Source organism: Nomascus leucogenys, chromosome 7b (assembly GCF_006542625.1).
Source record: "Nomascus leucogenys isolate Asia chromosome 7b, Asia_NLE_v1, whole genome shotgun sequence".
NCBI lineage: Eukaryota > Metazoa > Chordata > Mammalia > Primates > Hylobatidae > Nomascus > Nomascus leucogenys.
Window position 1 is genome coordinate 3,233,383 of NC_044387.1, and position 21,583 is coordinate 3,254,965.

Here is a 21,583-nt window from a genome sequence, read left to right on the forward strand (position 1 = left end):
TTTGGTTCACTTCCAAATCAAAATATTCCTCTAAGAATGTTATTGACAATCCCAGCTGCTACTCCCTCTGCAGACCAAAGTTTCTCCAAAGTTTCGAAAACTAGCTAAGAGCTACAAGGCCTCAAGAAAGGCTGCCTAATTTGTCATTATTGTCAAATTATGTGAAAATCTTAATTATAATTGCATGATTAGTGATATTGATGAAATAAAGGCAAGAAATTTTAGAATAAGCATAATAATTTATAAGTTATGCATGTTTTTGTATTTTTATTCATCCAAGCATTATTGGCCCAGCAACAGAACACCCAGGTATATGCAATAATGATTAAATTCAGTTTGCTATGATATTTTGCCAGCTTTCAGCTATCAAAAAACCATAATTTCATACATCTCTATTTTGTTATTATGAAGGTATATTTGTCAAAGCAAGGGGCTGGAATACTTTTTATTCAACAATTTGACTTGATTTATAATTTATAAATATTTAGACATATGATATGTGGACTTATGTTTGTAATCTTGTCTCAAGCCCCACCAATATTAGGGCTGGGCCCAGGCAGGAGCATGGAGGGAGGGAGATAGAATTAGGAAGGAGAACACAGAGGCCTCTAAGTTTCTAGAATATTCTATTGCTCATACTAGGGAGTGGAGGCATGGGCATTTGTCTTGTTACTTTCCTATAAACTGTATTTTATTTTATGCACTTTTGAATGCATGGTATATATGACAATAACAAACAAAATGAAATAAAAATAAGGGTAAGAAAAAGGATTTACCTCGTTTACCATTCAGAGAGGTGGTGAATCCCGGATGAGATCATATACAGGAAAATGCATCATAAAGAGAAAACCTCACTTTGGAGCAAACCGTCCTTACCGTTCATTTGACGCCAGGCAGGGAAGTTGGGGGTGAGCATTGTCAGCTCCGTTGAGAATGAAAATCTTGTTGACATTTTCCTTACCGGAATTGCTAATGTGTTTTCCTTTTACGCTGATTCTAAATACATTACTTGCATATTTTGGAAAACGTGGAAACTAAGAATAAAAAGCAAGCATATATGTCACTACCCAGAGAAAACAACTACAGAAACAGTGGCATACAGTATTTCTGTATTTAAAAAAAATGTGTCTAGCCAGCCGTGGTGCCTCACACCTGTAATCCTAATACCGTAGGAGGCTGAGGTGGTAGAATCTCTTGAGCCTGGGAGATCGAGCCAGCCTGGGCAACATGGTAAAACCCCATCTCTATAAAAAATACAAAAATTAGCTGCGTGTGGTGGGCATGCCTGGAGTCCCAGCTACTCAGGAGGCTGAGGTGGGAGGATTGCTTCGGCCAAGGAGGCAGAAGTTGCAGTGAGCTGAGATCTTACCACTGCACTCCAGCCTAGACAACAGAGCAAGACTCTATCTCAAAAAAAAAAAAAAAATGTGTCTAGGCCAGGCAACGTGGCTCACTCCTGGTAATCCCAGCACTTAGGAGGCCGAGGTAGATGCATTATTTGAGGCCAAGAGTTCAAGACCAGCCTGGGCAACAGAGACCCCATCTCTACCAAACTTTTTTAAATGGCCAGGCATGCTGGTGTGCACCTATAGTCCCAGGGAGGCTGAGGTGAGAAGGTCACTTGAGCCTGGGAAATGAAGACTGAAGTAAGCTATGATCATGCCACTGCACCCAGAATGCGATCATATCTCCAAAACAAAAAAGTGTCTATCTTTCAAACTATAATTTTATATGGTTGAGATGGTTGAGATCAGCCTCCAAATACGATTTTTTGCCTTGTTGTTTTTCTCACTTAATATGCCAGACTTTTCCCCATGTTATTATAAACTCATTGTAAGCATCTTTGGAGCATAATTTACTTAATCATTTCCTCATTATAGGACATTTAGACAGATTCTAATTACTCACTATCACAAATTACCCTGTGAGGAATAAACAGTGCTCTTCTCGAGTCTTTGTGTGGACTTCCAATTCGTTTCTTAGGATCAATATCTCAAAATGAGCTTGAGAGAGTTTTTCAGATTCCAAATGTAGCTATTGAAGGCATTTATGTTACAGGTACATGCCGCTGGCCTTTCCCTTCTGGGCACTGATGTGCTATCACCATGGAATGCTGCATTACTTACTAAGTCTAAAAGCCACATGGAACCAGATGGACCGGTCGCACCCTGGCTTTGCACGGCATTGTCTGGAGATCTTAGGAGAGTTTGAGCCTCTCTAAGCCTCATGCTCCTTGGCCACGACAAAGACAGAACCGTGACTGCCAGGTACAGTACTGGTAAGGATTAAAAACAACACAGGCACATGCCTAACCCAATGCCTGGTACACAGCCAGTGTTTAATAAATGATGACTCACATGAACGCTTTTTAAAATGCTTCTTTCCTAATTATTCCAGCAAAAAGTTCCAGGGAAGACTCTGATCAGCCTGCCTGGAGTCACGCCCCCTTCCTGCAGCCAATTACTGTAGAAGTTGATTGGCCAGTTCTGGAGTCATGTGCCCTTCTCTCAGTCAATTACTATGGACTCTAATTGGCCAGTTCTGGAGTCACATGCCCTTCTCTTAGCTAATTACTGTGGCCTCTGATTGGCCAGTCCTGGAGTCATGCTCCCCCCTACCCCCCAGCCAATTGCCCTGGCCTCTGATCAGCCAACCCTGGGTCTCTTGCTCATTCTGAAGCTGGAATGGGGCATAGGGTCATCCCTACCCGAACTATGGGGAGTGGGAATTGTGGGTCCCAAAGAAAAGAATCCTGTTACCGGAAAGGTGAAAGCAGGTGGACGAGCAAAAACAACAGATGCCTAAGGCTTCCGTAACAGTGCCTCCCTGCTGCTTGCTTGGGAAAAGACTGGGTCCCAGACAATGACCCTGACACCACGTGGACATGGGAGAATCACCCTTGCCTGAGTTTATAGGGGAAGGAAGAAACAACAAAACAAAGACCAAGATGGCTGGGCCTGGAGGATGGTTGACCCTACCGAGCTTGAAAATCTTTCTAGCCTTGTAAGAATGTGAATTTACAGGCAGATCTAGAAAAGGGGTGAGTTTCCATCCTGAGGAGACAAGGGCTTCACTGCCTAGGAAAACCAGTGCTTCATTAGGAAACTGGGCACAGCCTCCACTGACAGGACTTGAACCTGCCACCCACCTCCAACACCGGGCCCAGTCCAAAAGCCCCCTCCTCTGAGAAGTCTCCCTGAGCCCTGTCAGAGATTAAACAATGCCGGTCACTAGCTAAAGACAATGAGGGCAGGTCTCAGTCCACTGCAGCAGGGAACAGAGTCCACTGCAAACTGAGCTCATGCAGAGGTGACAGAGCGTCTTAAAGGGAGAATGAGGGAGCTGGAGAGGGAGTGCGCGGGGCTCCAGCAGAGCCAGGGAAGGGGAGATTACAAAAGCAGGAGTGGTAGTCTGTGTGCTTAGGCCATTGTGATTGCTACCTAGGACTTATCAAAGCCAGGCGCCTGCCCTCCCACCACAACTGGGACACAGGGGCCCTCTCTTAAGGTGTTGGCTGGAACAGACAGTAAATTATTCTGGCAGCCTTGAACTTTCCCAGGGATGAACTTAAGCAGGGGAGGCAGCCTTGAACTGTGAGAAAAAATGCCAGGATCTGTTCCAGTCTCTTAGTGTTGGGAGGTGGATGAAATCAGTTGTGCTGAGAGTCTGTAGTTTCTAGAGGCCAAGGCTGAGGCCTCCTCGAGAGAGGGGTAGGAGAAGCCTGCGTTGGTCCAAAAGATAGTCTTTGTCAGACCCCAGATGTCCACCTCCTTGGGGTTCCTCTATCATGCCCACCGTGTGCCTGTCACCCACACACCACTGTAAGATGCCCAAGGTAGGGCTTCAATCTCCACGTCCCTGGTGCCCAAGACAGGGCGTGATGGAGGATGAATTCTCAGTTAACTCACTGTGCTGACTGCCAAGTGGTGGACAAGATGGAGGAACAACACCCGGCACCGCACCCCTCAAAGAAGGACTTCAAAAGACTCAGATCTCCACGCCCAAATGCAGGGATTTTGATCCAGGGACTTGTACAACTGAATGATTGATTTTTTTTTTTTTTTAGCTCCTTGACAATCCTGATGTTTGGTAGGGACTAGACCCCACTGTTTGTGCACAGGTAGATGCACCTTTTTCAAATGATGCCTTCTGCTGAGCAAAGATGGATCTTCAGGTAACTCCTGCCCAGGCCCACCTGGGCATAGGAGCCATGGAACCCTCACCACCCCTGGGGGTGCTGAGTCCTGAGACTAAGGTCAGGGTTTAGGGGCAAATAAGTGAAGGAAACCCTCCAGGCAGTGTTAGCTTGAGACTCTGCCTAGGCCTTTTATGGCTAACTTCTGCTGGCCTACAGCTCCCATTAGCAAGCAAGCCTACTTCTCTTGGCACTGCCAGCTCCTTTGGGTTCCTTACTGGGAGGGAGGGCAGGATCTTTCCTGCCTATTCCCAGAATCTCTGGTTGTAATATAATCAAGCCCAACTCAGTTCAACCACTTCTTTAATGGGAGCCATACATCATAGACTGTCAGGGTAAGAGAGGCCTTCAAGATCATCTCATCCACCAACCTTGACAGTGAGAAAACCGAGGCCTTGGGCTGCTGGCACAGGCCTTCCAGCCAGGGCTCTATTCAGAAGAGCAAGTCCTGCTGTTTTGCCAAAGCCTGTCTCCAGGTCCTATTTGCTTCATTTCAGCCAGAGTTTGGGCACGACTGCCTGGTCTGATGTCCTTGCTGAGGCTGAACCCCTTCTGGTGACAGTAGTTCTGTCACCTCATGAGGAGAACTAAAGTTAGCACTCCTTTAAGGATTTGGTTTTGAAAAACTGTAGAAAGGGGATATTGAAATTTGTCCAATTTGCCCGTTCCTTAGAAGCATCTCAAAGTCTAGTTCAAAACCGTGCTGACTTCAAAGGCAGAAAGAAATGCTTGGAAGAGAGGAGATGAATAGGGCAAGGAGATCCAGGGCTGTTTCTAGGTGATAATGGCCACTCCTGAGACTGATTCCCTGTGTGGGTGGAGGGAAGGACTGGACTAAGGCAAGGGGAGCAAAGTTCAGTCCATTTCCTTGGTAACACGCAAGAAAGGAGGCCAGAGCCTCGCTGGCCTCTCAGGGCTGCCAGGGTGGACCCGAGGGAGGTTTTCAGATAACAGCATAGGGACTTGCAGGGAGAATCACTGGCCCCTGGCAAACACCGAGGCTCCAACTGCCACTGTCTGTTAAATAGCATTATTTAAGCCTTGACAGTCACTTAGATGCAGAGCTGGCAGATTAATTTTATCTTAAATCTTTAGCCAGTGGAAATATATCAACATGCAGCTTTTAAAACCAGACAGTGACAAAACAGAAGTCCTATCTGTGTTTGGACAGTGTCTGCTGATGTCACGCTCTGGGAGAGGCCCAGCTGGTGCAATGTGGGCAGAAGCAATTCGTACACCCATTAGAGAGAAAGGACCTCGAGGGCAGGCCTCTTTGGTCACGGCTGTATCCCATGCACTCCCTAAGTATGAGTCTAATGAATAATGAATTTCCCCATAAACACACCCGAAGCAACTGCTATATGCTGGCCCTGGCCTCAGCAGGGCAGACACAATGACAGGGACCAAAGCTGATGCTGCCCTCAAGGCAGGGAAGCAGAGAACAGCCTCAGGCCAGTGCACGATGCAGAGGGGGACCTCAAGGACTACACAAGCACCTCACACAGCCCTGGGAGCAATCATGGAGGGCTCCCTAGAGACAGTGATGCCTGGGTTTGAAGAACAAATGGGATTCACAGATAAACAAAGTGGGAAGGGGCATCCAGTAATGTGCTCATTCGCTCATCCATTCCTTAACTCAACAGACATTCGTGGAGCTCAACTCTATGCAGGAGTGATGAGGGTAACCCGAGATGGCGGAGCGCTGTCACCAAGGAGCTGACAGTCCATGAAGACAGGTGCACACGGGACGGTCTGCATCAGTGCAGGATGACACATGAGGAAGGGTCTGCCAAGGAGGGGACCCAGCACCAGGAGGAAGGAAGAGGGCCAAGATGGCACTACTGCACTCCAGCAAGATTCCATCTCAAAAACAAACAAACAAAAATAAATAAATAAATATATGGGAGAATATGCACTGGTTAAATGCAGATACTACACCATTTTATATAAGGGACCTGAGCATTGTTGGATTTTGGCACCTGAAGCAGCAGGGATCAGAGGGACATATCCTAGAAGCAACCCCCTGTGCATACCAAGGGGCGACTGTACTCACTTTGACCAACTTGGTGTGGTAAGTGGTGTTATTCTCAGTCTTCTATTGTGCTTCCCACATAGGCCATCCCTACATAGGAGGCCCTCTCTTTTCCACTGACACTGGGCTTGGCCAGTAACTCAATTTGGCTATGAAGATCTGAGCAGCATTGACATGTACTGCTTCCCAAAGAAGCATTAGGAGGCATTGCATGGTTCTGTTCTCTTCTTTCCCTGTGCCTTAACACCAGCAATGTCCCAAATCAGGCTGCTCCCCAGCCTGGGTGTCAGGGGGCACATCCAGAGCCACTCCTGATGAATGTGTCATGGGACCGTGATCTTAAGGGAATTTTTGTTACTGCGGCAGAACTTAGCCTGAGCTTACTGATAAATAAGGAAGCCAGGATGCGGGGAGGTTGAGTGGCTTGGAAATCAAGAAGTTGATCACAGAGCCCACTATGGAATCCATGCCTTCCAAATATCTGCCTGGTCCTGTTGCTCTGCCAGGCAACTTTGTAACAGCTAACAGTAGCAAATAGAGAGGACCCAACAGGCAGTGAGTTTTCACTGAAGCCAGCATCTATGAGTTCGTGATTTTTAAAAAGCAGCAACTAACAGCTAAAAGCTATTGATTATTGTATTTGTGTCAGACACTGTGTCAAATGCTTTGTAGTCTTTTATCCACTGTTCACATGACCCTGTGAGGTAAGACAGCCCTAATTTTACAGATGAGAAGACTGGGTTCATGTTACTTCATTCTAGTGTAAATCTACCTTATTCTTTCTAAAATCTGTATAATGTCCACAATATGAATGCAGCTAAGTATCTGTACCCATCCCCTTATCAATAAATATTTCAGTCACTTCCAATATTTCAGAATTACAAACAATGCTACAATTGCTGACCTGGAACACACATTCTTACCGTCTTCAGCTACTGTTTCTGCAGGGTAGAGTCCCAAAACTAGGGTTGTAGAGTCAAAAATATGTACTTCCAGGAGCAGTGGCTCATGCTTGTAATCCCAGAACTTTGGGAGGCCAAAGTGGGCAGATCACTTGAGCCCAGGAGTTGGAGACCAGCCTGGGCAACATGGCAAAACCCTGTCTCTACAAAAAAATTTAAACATTAGCCTGGTATGGTGGCACACATCTGTAGTCCCAGCTACTAGGGAGGCTGACGTGGGAGGATCGCTTGAGCTCAGGAGGCAGAGGCTGTAGTGAGCCAAAATCGTGCCACCACACTCCAGCCTGAGCAACACAGGGAGACCCTGTCTCAAAAGAAAAAAAATGTACATACATGTTGAGTTTTTATATAAAGTAAAAACGTTATCTATTCAAAAAATAGCTGTGTCTATGTGATATGGTTTGGCTGTGTCCCCACCCAAATCTCATCTTGAATTCTCACGTGTTGTGAGAGGGACCTGATGGAAGGTAATTGAATCATGGGGGCAGGTCTTTCCCGTGCTGTTCTCGTGATAGTGAGTAAGTCTCATGAGATCTGCTGGTTACTATAAGGGGGAGTTTTCTGCACAAGCTCCTCTCGTTGCCTGCCACCATCCACATAAGATGTGACTTGCTCCTCCTTGCCTTCCGCCATGATTGTGAGGCTCCCCCAGCCACCTGAAACTGTAAGTCCAATTAAACCTGTTTCTTTTGTAAATTGCCCAGTCTCAGGTATGTCTTTATCAGCAATGTGAAAACGGACTCATACACTATGTGATTGGTTTCCATTCTCACCAAATTTATAAGAGCAGCTACTTGCTAATACTGTTACGAGTCCTGGACATTAGCAATATGTAAAGCTTTTGCAAAACTGATAGCTACGAAAATCTCATTGTGTTTTCATTTGGTTTCTTTTAATTACCAGTGAGGATGTGCATCTGTGCATCAGCCATTTGATTCTGTCTTCTGTGAAAAGCTGGTGTGTGCGCTTCCTCTGCCTGGGGTAGTTATTGATGTCTGTGGCCTTTTACCTCTGTCCCAAAGCCATGTACTCTGAAGGAGGGAGTCTCTGTATCTCTGCAGCTCCTCACTAATGTAGATCCCCACCTCATCCATGGGGATTCAGAGTGAATGGATGAGTGGAAATGACCACTAATTGAACACTGACGATGTGCCTGGCACTGGGTCTCATTTACCCCTCTCGAAAACCTGCTGAATTAGGTATGCATCCATTAGCTCACTCTATAATTCCAAAGTCCAAAGAGTTCTAAAATCCAAAAGAGTTTCCACAAGTCATTGGGCACCAATAGCCATCATGAATTCTCATGAGACCATTTATAATCTTTGTTTACTGCCTTCGTTTGAATAGTCAAGTTTTGATACTAAAATATCCAATTCAATATGGGGTATTTACTCCAGACCCTTCTAGCAAGGTTAATAATTGTAATACACACTGTATTACCTGCAAAATCCAAAAGAAAAAGGCTGAAATGTGAAAACTAGCTGCCCTGAGGGTATGGCTAAGAAATTGCAGACTTTTATCAGTATCCCCATGTTATGGATGAAGAAACTGTGGCTGAGAAATTGACAACTTTCCCATGATGCAGGCCTGTTAAAGGACAAGGCAAGAAACTAAACTCTGACCCCAGTGCCAGTGCTCTTGACCCAGGCTTGATCCTGATCTCTGCTCCTGCTCTTAATGCCACACGATGGGTCCCCCGACTTCTGAGTTCTGGGAGCTAGAGCTTGGTGAGAGCAGCACATTTGTAAAGGCAGCAAATGGTGTGTTAGAGACAGGGTGATCAAGCTGACCCATCTCGTTGGGATCTCCATTCCAGGATGATATCATGGTTCATAAATACCATGCAGGGTCTTGGATCCCAAAGCCTACATCCAGGGAGTAGAAGAGCTCTCTCCCAGAGGTGTGGCTGAAGTTGGCTGGGCTGGGAGGCAGGCTGGCTCCCTCTCTAACAGATTAGTTTAATTAAAAGCAGGATGGATGCTTGGGTCCTGTTGGAGACAATCATTGGACAATCAAAATGCTTGGGTACAAGGAAGTAATTGCATTTCACAGAGACCTCTCTACCATCAAGACAGAATCAATCAGTAATTAAATTAGAGGTGAAAATGAGTTGCTCAGGCCCAAGGCTCACTGACTGAGCAGATATTGAGTGAACCCCGCTATGTTCTGCGGGCACAGAGATGAGAGAGACACAGTCCCAGCCACCAAAGTCCCCTGGCTAACCAAGCGGCCACTCAGGATGAAAGCACACGGTGTTCTCACCAGGGACTAGAAGGGGCTTTGACACATTGGATGCTGAAATGTCACAATAGTATGATGTCTTCTCAGTTAAAAGAAAACTAAACAGGAAAGGGGGCTGTAGCGGTTAGCTACCAGTGTATAATAACCCAAAACTCAGTAGGGTGTGAACAATATAAGCATTGATTTATCAGGCATCTGCAGGTGGGCTGAGTGTCTGCTGATCTTAGCTGGGTTTGCTCCTGTGTGTGCAGATCAGCTGGGATCATCTGGCCTAGGCTGGGCTAGGCTTGGTGGTTGCTTTTCGAGAAGCAGGAATGGGGGCGGCCAGGCAGCTCTGCTCCTCCTCTCCCTCTCATGCTCCTCCAGAGACCAGGAGGCTGGCTGGGGCATGCTCTTCTTGGGTAATGGCAGAGGCCCAAGAGGACCAGCAGGAGCACATGGAGCTTCTTCAGGCCTAGGCTTGGAACCAGCACACTGTCCCTTGCAAGTCACTGGCCAAGACAGGTCACCTGGCCAAGTCCCATGTCAAGATGGGAGGAGGGCACCAGTGATGAAGCATGGTAAGGGTGTAGTTGAAGGGAAGAACAAAGAGATGAGGCTGATTGTTCAAGCTTCCAGAAGAAGTCACACTTTTCCAGTGCCTGCTTTAGGACAGTCACTTTGTATGCATTCCCTCAAGGAATCTCATTATCATTCTTCTTAATCTGCATCATTATTCCCATTTAGAGATGCGGAAACTGAAGTTCTCGGAAGCAACCTGGTCGATGTCATCTAGCTGGCAAGTGCCTGGACACACACCAGCTTCTGGCACTTCCATCACTCCACCTGTCTTCACACTGGCCTGGGAGTGAGGGCCACTGGACTCTGGTCCCACCCTGCCCCCGCTCCTTGAATCAACATGAGAAAAGGCTCCCAACTTCTGGCATGATTTTCTTCAGATGTAAACAAGGAAACTGCCCTTGAAGCTCTGAGACTCCTGAGTTTTAGGGCTAATCGATTGTTTCTTTTTGTTTTTGTTTTTATATATATTTTAAGTTCTAGGGTACATGTGCACAACGTGTAGTTTTGTTACATATGTATACATGTGCCACGTTGGTGTGCTGCACCCATTAACTCGTCATTTACATTAGGTATATCTCCTAATGCTATCCCTCTCCCCTCCCCAACCCCACAACAGGCCCTGGTATGTGATGTTCCCCTTTCTGTGTCCAAGTGTTCTCATTGTCCAATTCCCACCTATGAGTGAGAACATGCGGTGTGTGGTTTTTTTGTCCTTGGGATAGTTTGCTGAGAACGATGGTTTCCAGCTTCATCCATGTCCTTACAAAGGACATGAACTCATCCTTTTTTATGGCTGCATAGTATTCCATGGTATATATGTGCTACGTTTTCTTAATCCAGTCTATCATTGATGGACATTTGAGTTGGTTCCAGGTCTTTGCTATTGTGAATAGTGCCACAACAAACATACGTGTGCATGTTTCTTTAGAGCAGCATGATTTATAATCCTCTGGGTATATACCCAATAATGGGATGGCTGGGTCAAATGGTAATTCTAGTTCTAGATCCTTGAGGAATCACCACACTGTCTTCCACAATGGTTGAACCAGTTTACAGTCCCACCAACAGTGTAAAAGTGTTCCTATTTCTCCACATCCTCTCCAGCACCTGTTGTTTCCTGACTTTTTAATGATCCGCTAATCCATTGTTGAACCCAGCAGGTTTCAGTGATGCTGACTGAATTTGAATGACAGAGTGGGAAACAGGATGGCTGATGAAGATGCCAGAGGCCTGCTAATTGGTTCATGTGGGTTCTAGTTATGTAACCTGAGGCCACAGCAGCCCTGGGTTTGAAAGGACTTTCAGGGCCATCTAGCCTAGTGGCTTCTATTTTTTTTGCCCATGACCAGGGTAGACTGAATAATGGTCTCCAACAATGTCCACACCCTAATCCCCAAAACCTGTGAATGTGACATTATGTAGCAAAAAGGGCTTTGCAGATGTGGTTAAGGATTCAGGTCTTGAACTGGAGAGATGATCTTGGATCATCCCAGGGGGCTCAATGCATTTGCAAGGGAGTGGGGGTCAGAGAGGAGGGAAGATGGTACACAGACCAAGTGGAAGAGGGAGGAGGAGGCCATTAGCCAGGAAACATGATGGTCTCTAGAAGCTAAAACAGGCAAGGAAATGGGTTCTCTGCTAGAGCCTCCAGAAATTATTTCAACCCTGCTGACCCAAAATCCAAAGAGCCAGCAGATTCGGTGTCTGGTGAAGGCCTGCTTCCTTGTTCGTAGACAGCCCTCTTCTAGATATATCGTCATATAGCAAAGGGGTGAGCAATCTCTCTGTAGTCTCTTTTATAAGGACACTAATCTCATTCATGAGGGCTCCACCCCTATGACCTAATCACCTCCCACAGGTCCCACCTGATAATACCACCACCTTGGGGTTAGGATTTTAACATGGGAATTTGAGAAGGGAGGACATACACATTCTGACCATAGCACATACATACACACACATACTCACAACTAGAATAAAGTTCCACTAAAAATACATACTATGTAAGATTTATTCTTATGATTTGTATTCTATGTCATTAAAAAGTAAACAATTCACCTGGTTGTGACACACTGGGCTGATTTCATGACCCAGAAACCATTTGCCACCTGCAAATGAGTTCCACAAGGAAACACCTGGCTGTTGTCTAGCCTCTTGATTGAAGGAGATACTTGGCCATGGTCTAACCTCTTCATTGAATGAAACACCTGGCTGCAGTCTAACCTCTCAGTTGAAGGAGGCACCTGGCTGTGGTCTAATCTATTGGTTGAAGGAGGCACTGGCTGTGGTCTAACCTCTCAGTTGAAGGAGACACTTGGCCACGGTCTAACCTCTGGGTTGAAGGAAACAGCTGGCCATAGTTTAACCTCTCGGTTGAAGGAGACACCTGGCCATCATCTAACCTCTTGGTTGAAGGAAACAGCTGGCTTCAGTCTAACCTCTTGGTTCAGGGTGTGGTCACTCTGGGAAACTTCCAGAGCAACTATTTTATCCACCTCTAGCACAGGTTGCCATCCCCTCTCAGCCTCCTCTTGGTCTCTTTCTGTGATTGTGAACTTCTCTCAAGGAAACATCTTCCACTCCTCTTCTCCCTAAATAGGTGGCACTTCATGCGAGCAGAACACTCCTAGTGGGAGCTGATACATGTCTCTACCTCCTGCAAAGTAGCCAAATGGATCAAATCTAGTCACCAGAATTCCTTTGCATTTTTTCAGAAGAGATTCCCGGGGCAGAAGCTGAGCTCTCAGTGCTCTGAAGATGGGTGGAACTTCTCTGTGAGAGATAAGGGGAAAGATTTCCAAGCTGCACCAGGAAGGAGCCAGAAAAGGAGGCTGTCGTGAGCAAGACGGCCGACACTGGAGCTTGCAATGTGACCACTCCCACAAACCCCCAGCCTTCAAATCTTTCACAAATACTTGGGGAGTGTCTGGAAACTTTGTGCCCAAACTAGCTCTGGTAGCATCTAAGCATTAAATGTAGATACTAGAAGCACAGAGCCAGTGTGGCATAAAAACTGGCAGAAATAACTAGGCAGGAGCTGGACTGACTCCCTTAGAGCTGTGAAGATGGGTTCAGATCAAGTGTGACCCACACTCTGAAGGTCAGGAAGCCCTGCTGGGATCAGAGGGGAATCTGACACAATGGTGCCCCTGCAGAGCTCACAGCCTAGGGAAAGGCACACACACAGGATTCTAAGACAAATGCTGTGTCAGAGAATGAAAAAGAAACCATGAGAACCCAGAAGAGAGGACAATTAACCTTCCTGGAGGTCAAGGAGGGCCCAAGAGTAGAGAGGCTATTTGATCTATGCCTTCAAGGCTTTTACTGTCTGGAGGTAGAGTGGTCAAGAGCTCAGAAAAGTGGAGCAAACCAAGATCCCTGGACCTGTCTCAGGCCCTAGAAGTCAGAATCTCAGATGGAGGGCTGGGGACACCTTTTTTAAAAGCTTCAGGTGATTCTGAGGCTCAGCCAGGTCAGGGCACCACCAGCCTGGAGGACAACCACAGCTGCAGCCGAGCCACTCTCAAGGGCACCTGCCTCCTCCTGCCCTGAATTGTAGGGCACTGTATGTGTATCTGTGTCTGCATATGTATGTATGCATGTGTATGTGTGTGTGTGTACGTATCTTTGTATATGTGTGTATGTATGCATGTATGTATCCATGTATGTGTATATGTGTGTGCATATATGTGCATGTGTGTGTATGAATCTGTATGTGTGTGTTGTGTATATGTGTATATGTGTGTATTGTGTATATGTGCACGTGTGTGTGCATATGCATGTGTATTTTTGTATGGCTGTGTATGTGTGTGTGCATGTGTGTGCACATGCATGCATGTATTTATGTGTGCCTGGGTGTGTATGTGTGTGTGCATGTGTGCCTATGTGTGCATGTTTATGGGTGTGTGTGTGTGCATATGTGTATGTTTGTATGTATGTGTGTGTGCGTTGCCTGAGCTGGGGTGTGAGGGCTCAGTCCCTGTCAGATTGGTGAGGCATAGTTGGGGAGTCCTTTGCCGGAACTCAAAGGTCATGTGTACCTCAAGTTCTCCTTCCTGCCTCCCTGCTCACCCCCATGAACAGAAGGCTCCTCCCCAGCCCTGCGGCTGCTCTTTGTATCCAAGACTGTGAGGCCCACCAGAGCCAGGCAGCACATTGTGTTGCCAGCCTGTGGAACATCTCGCTTTGCACTGGCTGCATGCACATCCATCCCCTTGAGGACAGGCTCCATTTGTGCCACAAATGGAAATGAGCCTTCTGAGACGATTAGAATTTTTCAGTAAGATGTGAGCTGGCACGCAGAGGGACATGATGAAATGTCTTCACTCCAGATCTCCAGGGCTTCCTTTTGTTGTTCCTCTCTGGTGGTGAGTGATGGAGCTTGGGGGAATGTGCACAGGCACGGCTTCCACACAATTCCACCCCTGCAGGTGGATACAAGGGGAGGCTGGGGTCTCCTGGACACTCTCTCCGCTTGTAGAGGCACCTGTGAGAAGTTCAGGTAAACATTCCTGGTTGCTGAGGACAAGGGGCTGCGGTGGGGAGACCGTTTCTAACTGTGTATCCACTGACGCCCCCTCCTCCATCTATGGGGTCCCAGTGCAGTCTCCCCTCCCTGGCCTTCACACATCTCCAGCCCCAGGTGGGGGAATCTGCCAAGGTCTATCAGTGCCCACGCCTCTGTTAGGATCCACCTGGTGTGAGATCGCTGCTTTTGATGAAGGTGGGGAGAGGGAGTGCGCATTAATTTTCTCTCTGAATCGTCAAAATCAAGGGAGCTTGTGTAAAGCTTGCAGCACATGTTGCCTGAGCACTGACTGTGTCTCTGGCACGAGGCAGGCATCAGAAGACAACTGTGAACCAGATGGACATGGATTCTGTCCTCAAGGGAGCCCAGCAGCGATGGCCCACGCTGGGAAGCCAGAGGGGAGAGTCTGGAAGTGTTGGGGAAGCAGAGAAGAGCTGGATGAAGAGTCCGAGGGCTTGGTGAGAACCCAGGAATCAGGGAGTGGGGATGATTCCTGGAGCTCTGCAGGACCTCCAGCCTAGCCACCGGCCGCCTGATGGAGGTCGCAGGCCCCAGTTTCTATCCTGTCCACTGAGCCAGTTGCACTTAAAAAGTCAGTGGTCACTCAAAGCCTCAGAACCTGCCTCAGCAAAACTGCAAAATCACATTAAAACGGGAAGAATGACTCCCTGCATGTCTGCTGGGGAACCACCTTGGGCACCACAGGTGAGTCAGATAGGGTCCCACCCCCATGAGCTCAGTCTAGACGGGGGACACAGAGAAGCAGCCCATTATAACACAGAGAGCTGCCTCAACCAGAGGGGAGGGCCAAGGGAGGTTCAAAGAAGGCTTTCTGGAGAAGGTGAGCCCTGAGCTGAGGCTGAAGGGGTGCAGGGGAGGCCCTCCGGAAGGGTGTTTCTGGAAGAGTGAACACTACAGGCAAAGGCTTGGAGGAAAGAGAGAGCACACGGCACATGGGAGTGGCCAGTGAAGGAGCCATAATCATCTTCTGAGGTGTAAGGAGAAGAGTAAGACAGGAGTCTGCACAGAAAGGGGTCCCCTAATGTTGGGGATACATTTATGAAACAATTGAAAGCCACTGGGACTTCTAGGGGAGATGGGGAGATGGGGAGGACAGGATGGCAACGGAGCTGTGTTTTAGAAAGACTCATCGGAATGAACAATGGACATTCGAAAAAAAATTCTGCTTCATTAAAAAGAATGAGAATGCAAGTTAAAACAATAAATGTCATTTCACACCAACTAAATTTGAAAAAAATAAGATCTGATGACATGGAGTGTTGCATGACCTGCAACAACAGTGACCTGTGCTCTACCGGTGAGTGTTGTGTTCACACAACCATCTGGAAAACAGGTTGGCACGGTCTAGTAACATTCACAACACACACAGGGTCACATGGCACTTGGACACTTAGGGGCACATCCTACAGGAACCTTCCCACAAGTGACCACAGGCGCACGGTTCCCCAGAGGAAACCAAACAGAACAAACCTAGAATCGGTCGGTGTCCATCGACGGAGAATGGACACATTCAATTCTGCCATAGTCATGTTATGGAATCCTGGAACCCCACTGGTGAGTGGAGATGAACAAACCATAGCCCAGTACAACACGCTGGTCCCCAGGAACGTAATCGTGTGGTTAAAGCGGCTTTGAGACTCCTTCCACACACCACAGGATGCCGCTACGCACAGGCAAAGGTAACACAAATGTGTGTAGCACAAGCATGCAAAGCCAAACACTCCATTGTCGACAGATCAGCACTTGCAGTAGAACTCAGGGGCCAATTCAGAGACTGGTGAGTACAAAATGCCTTTAGGGAGCGGGGAGATGGATAGGATAGATAGGATTTACATTATCCATAAGTATAAAGTCTGAAGCCCCCAGGCTGCAGAGGTAACATCAACTCCTGAAGGTCATGGTTACTGCCAGGGTGTGCAGCGAAGGGTTCATCTTGGTACTCCAACAATACTTTATAATGTTATTTTAATTTTGCTCAATATTTAATTTGAAAACAATAGAGAAAAAGATATTTTAAAATGACAGAAATTGGGGAAGGACAGAGAGAGAAATGGGGCTCTTTAGCTACATTAATAAAATTTTATTAATAATATTTTTTAAAGATTTGATAATACAAAAAAAGCGCTCAATAAAATGCCAAAATATTATACCACTTGTCAGTCATGAGGACTTGAATAAGTTATTTAACCTCCTTGGAGCCTCCATTTTCTTCTGATGCAACAGCTAAACATTTGAGGCATTGTTTTAATTTAAATTATATATACATAGGTAGTAAATGTTTTATATATATACATATTTATATAATATAAATTATACGAGCATTTATTGATGAATAAATTGGTTTATTATGTTGGTGGGCCTAAAATAATTTTATTCAAAAGCTATTAACAATTTTTAATTAAAAAATGAAAATATGACATATCTATGTATATTAAAGCAAAATTTTTAAATTATTTAAACAATTACACATTTCAAGTATTTAAAAATAGCACTTTGGGAGGCCGAGGCAGGAAGATCATGAGGTCAGGTGATTGAGACCATCCTGACTAACACGGTGAAACTCTGTCTCTACTAAAAATACAAAAAAAATCAGCCAGGCATGGTGGTGCACACCTGTAATCCCAGCTACTCGGGAGGCTGAGGCACGAGAATCACTTGAACCTGGGAGGCAGAGGTTGCAATGAGCCAAGATCACACCACCGCACTCCAGCCTGGATGACAGAGCAAGACTCCATCTCAAAAAAAAAAGTAAAAATCCATAAAAGACTTATTCTTGGTACACAACTACACACTTCAGTCATTTTCCTCCCTACCTTATCCTAATGCTGTGTCAGTGGCATTTTTCAGAAGAATGTGACCATATTATTTTAAATTTTTCATAAAATTGCATGTAATTGTCTTCAAATTATATTTTATGATTTAAAAATTCTAAGTTGTTAACATTGCAACTGATTCTTTTCGAAAGGGCATGACATTTTAAATTTAGAAACTATTATCTCTACAGGAATTGAGGTAGCTGGTAAGCTCAGAGTAAATTCTGTTAAATGGAGAACACTTTCAATTCTAATATTTTTTTCATTGAAATACATAAATATTTCAGCAGAAACATTGTCATAGAGACTGCCTTTTGCATCTATTTAGGGTGCCTTCTTTGACATATTTTTTTCACAACAAAACATGTCAAATGCATCATCTCTATTCATGATTCTTTTAAATGTCTTACCAAACTTAGATGCCATAAAATTCTAGGCCTTCTCCATCAGATTCCATTCCAGTCCACATCATACATTTATCCAATTAAACAAAGGAGCTTCATTTAAAGATTCTTTCCATATGCCAAGATATACGAAAGTTTAAGAATTTCTAAATAAAATCTTATAAAAGTGTATTACATTACAGTGTAATATGTTCACTTCCTCCCTTGCTTTCCTAGAGGAAAATTTCAATGTCTTTCTCTGTAGCAAGCTTTGTTTTCAATAATTACGATTTGCTAACAACATTAAAAACTGACATTTGGGGGCTTCTATTCATTGACTGCTTCAATTAAAAATTTCCAACTGATGGCCAGACACAGTGGCTCACGCCTATAATCCCAGCACTTTGGGAGGCCGAGGTGGGCGGATCACGAGGTCAGGAGATCGAGACCATCTTGGCTAACACGGTGAAACCCCGTCTCTACTAAAAATACAAAAAATTAGCCAGGTGTGGTGGTCGGTGCCTGTAGTCCCAGCTACTCAGGAGGCTGAGGCAGGAGAATGGCACGAACCCGTGAGGCGGAGCTTGCAGTGAGCCGAGATAGCACCACTGTAGTCCGGCCTGGGTGAAAGAGTGAGACTCCATCTCCAAAAAAAAAAAAAAAAAAAAAAAAAAAAAATCCAACTGATTTCATACAACTGCATCCAAAATTTAAAGGATTTGTTTACAAAAAGTTTAGTACCATCATAAGACACTTAAGTTGATTTATGAAGTAATTTTTCAGAAGCTCCAACATTTATCAAATCTGATTGATAATGAGGAAAATGAGAGAAGGTGAGTACTACTATTTGGAAAAAAACAAGGTTTTTTTCATATTTAATGTTAAAGTCATCACAAAAGTGTTTATTTCAAGATATTCTGGGTACACATATAATAGCTGTAAATTTTGACAACTACAGCTCCTGTTAGGTTGGTAAATTATCACAGCTTGTTTTAATGGGCCACAAGTAATCCCAAGCACATTTCTGTACTTAATTTGGAAAGAATCTTGTTTTTACCATGATACTAGCTTCACCAAAAATTATGTTCCTATTATAACTACAAGAACAAATAATGTACCCTTTCATACTAAGTTTTTCCATTGAATTCATGACAACATCATTGTATCACCAGCAACAGAAAGAACTTCTAAATCTTCACTGATTCCACAAATCAGATGAAAAGGATCAAACTGTCATTAGAATTAACTGATTTCCTCTTTGAAGTATCTGGTAACAATGATATAAAACTGGAATCATTTAGCTGTTTCTAAAGGTCTTCTACAAACAGAGCCAACACATTCACAGCTATCACTTCATTTTTCATCTGTTCATAAGAACACTTGGCAGTGGAAAATGAGCAGAATTAATTTTGAGGACTCAGCATTGGATCTAAGTGAAAAGTCATGGTCCACAGAGTGAAACGGAAACACGCCTTCTGTGGACACATGCTGGGCCATTGTCCTCAGGCCCAGGTTCCTTAACACTCTGATGCTTTTTCCAGGGATTTGTTATTCTGCTGTTGCTGTGCTCAGGGAGGTCCCTGCGTCACCCAGGCAGGTGTTGGGGGCAGGGATAAATGCTGACAAACGTGTTGTGTAAGTCCTACACCTGTCATCTGCTCTCTGGAGAAACTGAAACGCAGACATTTGGAACTTAATTGTTAATGACATATATATTTATGGGAGGGCTGAGGCAGGAGGATTGCGTGAGGCCAGGAGTTCAAGACCAGCCTGGGCAACAAAGCGAGACCCCATCTCTCTAAAAAACAAACAAACAAACATCCCAGGCATGGTGGCTCACACCTGTAATCCCAGCACTTTGGGAGGCTGAGGCAGGCAGATCACAAGGTCAGGAGATCAAGACCATCCTGGCTAACATGGTGAAACCCCATCTCTACTAAAAATACAAAAAATAGCCAGGCATGGTGGTGGGTACCTGTAGTCCCAGCTACTTGTGAGGCTGAGTCAGGAGAATGGCATGAACCCGGGAGGTGGAGCTTGCAGTGAGCCAAGATTGTGCCACTGCACTCCAGCCTGGGAGACAGATCAAGACTCTGTTTCAAAAAAAAAAAAAAAAATAGGCACAGTGGTACAACTTCTGCTTTGAAGTTCTTATGCTTTGGTTCCAGGGATAGACTATAGGTGGCTTTGTCTGGGGGACAGACACTCAAAGGGATGTGAGCATGCAGAGGGCCATGTGGGGCACGTGGCTAAATCCAGCAGGATCCTCAAGGAAGGACTGAGTGAGAGAGTCAGAGGGGAGGGGAGAGGAGAGGGCAGAGGTGAAGGGGAAAGGGAAATGGGAGAGAAGTAGGGAGAGGAGAGAGGGAGGGGAAGAAAGGGAGGAGAAGGGAAGGGGTAATGATAAGGAAGAAGAGGGAATAGGAGGGAAGAAAAGGAGAGAAGGAGAGAGAGAGAAATAAGAGGAGAAGGGAAATAAAGGCAGGGAAGTGAGAGGAGAGGAGGGGAGAGAAAAGTTGAGCTGAGACCCAGGCCTGGGGCCCCAGCTCATTGCAGCACATGTTCTGTGGCCATTGACTTTCTCTGTACTAGGAAGGTCTAGAGGGCAGAGACAGACTCTCATTCTTTCACTCCTGATGTTCCTTCAACACCTAGCAGGCACCAGGCTCTGTCCTGAGTGCTGAAGATACACTATGAGCAAAGCGGACAGACCGACACCCATGGCTGGAGCTCACATCTTTACTCATCTTGGAGCCTCATGCCTCTACCTGGCACACGGAGATGCCCAAAAAAATGTTGGAGAAAGAAGTAGACTCAGTGTGCAAAGCACGCTCATGAACTGGTGGACACTCCCTGCACTGCACCATTGATGGCTATATTCATCCACTTCCATTTTCCTATAAAGAACTGCCCGAGACTGGGTAACTCATAAAGGAAAGAGGTTTAATCGACTCACAGTTCAGCATGGCTGGGGAGGCCTCAGGAAACTTACAATCATGGCGGAAGACAAAGGGGAAGCAAAGCACCTTCTTCACAAGGTGGCAGGAAGGAGAAGTGCTAAGTGAAGGGGGAGGAGCCCCTTATAAAACCCTCAGGTCTCTGAGAACTCACTCACTATCATGAGAACAGCATGGGGGAAGACACCCTCATGATTCAATTACCTCCACCTCGTCTATCCCTTGACACGTGGGGATTATGGGGATTACCATTCAAGATGAGATTTGGGTGGGGACACAAAGCCTAACCATATCAATGGCTCAGCTCAAGATGCAGGCAGTGGAGATAAATGCTCCAGAAACCATTTCTTTGTCAAAATGCAGAGCTCATGGGAGGCTCACGACATGTGGCTGGAATTGCAAACACCCGATATTCCAAACAGCCGTCAAAAGGCTGCATTTCCCATTTTCTCCCTCACCTCAAACATTATCCATTCTCTCGTGAAAGTCACAACTACAGAGAAGCCACACAAGAGCAGAGCCTGCTGCTCACTTCACAGCCTCTTGTGATTGTGGAATCAGTGAGTGAATGAACAATGAACAAATGTATCGCTCACTCCAACCACCTTAGTTTACAGATGAGGAAATGGAGACTCAAAAGGAGGAAGTCTCATCTGAAGTTGCTGAATTGTTCAAAAGGGTTGGATTCAAGGAAGTCTTCCAGCAAGAGGTGGGCAGGGCATCAGGTCCAAGGCCGGGTCCTCTCCCACTGTGGGGTTCAAAAGCCAAAAGGAGGCCATTTGGACTGACAGAGCATGGGCAGCAGGGCCCAGGTGCAGCTGCAACAAGGGAATCCCAAAAAGCACAGGTTCTCCTGGACACCCTCCAGATATTTGGTCTGTGGTGATGCA